This window comes from Acipenser ruthenus, chromosome 51, assembly GCF_902713425.1.
Source record: "Acipenser ruthenus chromosome 51, fAciRut3.2 maternal haplotype, whole genome shotgun sequence".
Taxonomy (NCBI): domain Eukaryota; kingdom Metazoa; phylum Chordata; class Actinopteri; order Acipenseriformes; family Acipenseridae; genus Acipenser; species Acipenser ruthenus.
The window spans coordinates 8,905,602-8,909,141 of NC_081239.1; the positions used below are offsets into that span (position 1 = coordinate 8,905,602).

The window sequence follows — 3,540 nt, forward strand, 5'->3', positions numbered from 1 at the left end:
ACAGAATCGTTTTAAACACATCGCCATTGCACAGACTGCCGACCAGCCATACCGCCGCCGTCACGACAGCCTCCCGTTCCCTTACATCCTGCTTCCTATTCTGTCCCCCTTATCTGTAAAACCAGCCTTTTACATGATCCAGGTAAGGGGAATCATCCTCTGATTGGCGCGGGGAAAGAAACGAAAGATAAGGGGGCGTTCTAAAAATGAAAGTAGCCTAATTAAAACGATAAAACAAAACACAAAGTAGCGACCTGCTACACAGTATTATGGGAATGAGGAAGCCCAAGAGTGCAAAAGAAATGACAAGTTAAAGCACTTTCCCAGCTCATAGCACAGAAACAATACAAATCTTCAGCAGTGACTCTCAGCACTACTCAGAACAATTACAAACATCATACCAATCTAACAGCAATATAAACTGTTACAATGGTATCTGAAGCTATTTGCCTTTTAACAATATTGTCAGTATTTTTTAATATAACATAATTTGATGATACAAAAAAATCATGGTTGTCTTCAGTGACACATGGAGAGGAGGGGGGTGTGGAATCATTACTGAAGTGAAACTGATCAAGCCTGGTGTATCTCACTACTGTCACAGGGAACGCTCGGATCAGAACCAGGACCAAGCAGCAGGGGGAGTAGAGCTCTCCAGCCAAACACAGCAACCTGGTGAGTTACTGACACACAGAGGAGACACCAACACATTATTCACACACAATAATAACAGTGAAGCTAGGAATCGACATTCATTTCTAAAATTGCATGAAACCAACACTGAAGATAATATATTTTTTTAAATGTCCCTCCAGATTCTGAAGACATTGTTTACAGTGTGATTGACACCAGCAAACACAACAATACAAAGAAAGGTAAGAATCTCTGTAAATTGTGTCTCTGAATTCCCAAGCTGAACATCCCTTTCACACTTCCCTAAAGGATCAGTGATTGTAACCCATGACAGGTGTGAGTGTCTTCTGCTTGTTTTCTATATCTGTTCACATGTCCAGCTGCCCCTGGCTCTCATGGTGTAAGAGTGTCTCCTCTGAGCTCTTTGAGCAAGAGGACTGCGGAGCTGAGCTGCTCTGAAACCAGAAGACCCCCCGTAGACTGTGGGGAACCCCTGAACACCAAGGGGGGCCCTGTCTGCTAAAACACTGGGAGCTATTGATCCAATGGGTTTACTGTCCTGTTTGTATTAACAGTGTGTTTATTTTACCAGTCAAACCTGCTGAGACTGACACTGTGTACTCAGCTGTGAAAATAAGTGCAGGTAAGAATCTCTTAAAGCTCTTTCCATTGCAACAATCTCTCTCTCCCTCTCTCTCTCTCTCTGTCTCTCTCTCTCTCTCTCTCTCTCTCTCTCTCTCTCTCCCTCTCTCTCTCTCTCTCTCTCTCTCTCTCTCTCTCTCTCTCTCTCTCTCTGAGGATTGTGGGATCGTGGGAGGGGCTTGTGTAGAGTGAGTGGTGTGTACTGTGCGTGAGTAAAACTTTTACTGAAGTTATATTCATTTTGTACACGTTTAGTTTTATTTATTTATTTGTATTATTTAATTTGGTTTTGTCTCCTGGTTTGGAGCCGCCATGGGTTCCAAATCAGGAGGTTTTGGGTCGCTGACCCGTAGGCACGGATTTAAATGTATTCCAGACAGTTCAGTAACAGTGGAGGAGTGTTTGTTAGCTGTCGGGGAAAAAATAGGGTATGGAAATATAAACTCTGCTGCAAGAATGAATAAAGCCATCGTAGTTTTTCTTAATAGTGAACTGTTAGTGAACAGGATTGTTGAAGAAGGTTTGTATATTAAAGAAAGTTTTGTCAGCGTTTTACCTTTAGCTTCCCCTGTCACTAAAGTTATCCTTTCTAATGTCCCGCCTTTCATTAAAGATGAGTTGATTATTAATGAGCTACTAAGATACGGAAAAATAATGTCCCCAATTAAACCTATTTTACTTGGGTGTAAAAACCCAGATGTTAAGCATGTCATGTCTTTTAGGAGACAAGTTTTTGTATTATTGAATGACCCCAACTCGTCTATTGAAGTAGCGTGGACTTTCAATATTGATGGTAGTAATTATGTTATATTTGCCAGCACAGAATCAATGAAATGTTTTCATTGTGGAGGACAAGGACACCTTAGAAGGGCTTGCCCTCAAAAAAATAATGATACTGAGAATAATAAGGCAAGAGAGCCAGCAAGTGGGGGGGACGGAATCTCTGAGACAGCACCGGGGGCTGAGCAGCAAACGCAGCCGCCAGCGCAGACAGTGAGACCCGAGCCGGCGCCTCGACTGAAGCGGGGGATCGGAGCGGAGGTTAAAGAAAACAATAAAGAAACCGAAGCTGAAACAGTGAATACCCCAGAGGACGCAGATTTTCAACTTGTTGAAAAAAAGAGGAAAAGACGTGTGGCCACCCCAGGAAAGGTAGCTGAAGAAGGGCAGTCTGTCTGGGACTCTGAGACGCTCTCTCAGGGCAGCGGTGCTGCTGCAGCTCAGAGCTCTGGGACAGGAGATCAAGGTAAAGCTGGATCTCAGTGTAAACCTGTGATAACCCCGCGTTCAGGCACGAAGGGTAACAGCGGCGCTGTAGTTCAGTCCAGCGCTGAGACAGCCTCCAGATCAGAGGACCTGTTGCCGGATACAGTAGCTGTGGATGACGCTGAAGAATCCGAAGAGGAGTCGGTGATATCAGAGATGGATGATGGAGGAGAGCTCTCTGACTCCTCGGTGCTGCTCGACGAGGCTCTGCCCAACCCGGCTGGTAAGAGTAAAATTTATTCAGTTGATACAATATCAGCGTTTTTAGATAAAACCAAAGGGAAAAGAGGAACTGATTTAACACAGTTCTTTCCTAATATCCAGCTGTTTATCTACTCTGCAAAAATAGCCATGAGAAAAGCTACGTTAGAGGAGCTAGACCAAAAGAAACGGTATCGTTTAAAAAAAGTAATAGTCTCTGCAAGAAAGTTGTTGAATGATAACAAACCGAAGACTTATTAATGGATTATTTAATAAGACATTTTAATATAGTGTTTAGTTGTTTGTTTTTGTTTTTGCTTTCTTTGTTTCCTATGGAACAAATTCAAATAGCTACTCTTAATGTAAATGGTTGTAGGAGTGTCAATAAAAGAGCACATTTATTTCATTTTATCACACAGAAGAGAGTGAATGTGATGTTTTTACAGGAAACGCACACAGACAGTTTGAATGAGAGTGAGTGGCTGAGCGAATGGAAGGGGCGGGGCGTCTTTAGTCACGGTTCTAATGTCAGTGCTGGAGTAGCTGTGCTGTTTTCCCCGGGGCTGCAAATAGATATTTTATCAGTTAGTGAGGAAATCCAAGGGCGCCTTTTAAAAATAGAAACGGTTTTTAAAGGCACTGAGATTGTTTTTATCAATTTATATGCACCAAATGAGGGCAGGGAAAAAGTTTTGTTTTTTAAAAAATTAAATCAGGTTTTATCTAATTGTAATCCTGCACATATGATTTTAGTTGGGGGTGATTTTAATTGTACAGAAGATTTTATTATGGACAGGA

The 3,540-nt window shown here is 42.3% G+C and overlaps 1 long non-coding RNA gene across 1 annotated transcript; it reads left to right on the top strand.

The window, feature by feature from the left end:
• The first annotated feature begins 481 nt into the window (after nt 1-481).
• LOC131722807 (uncharacterized) lies at nt 482-1,280 on the top strand. The gene is made up of 3 exons (XR_009320044.1): nt 482-675; nt 816-875; nt 1,226-1,280. It is a non-coding gene; the product is annotated as an uncharacterized LOC131722807 (long non-coding RNA).
• The last annotated feature ends 2,260 nt before the right edge of the window (nt 1,281-3,540 follow it).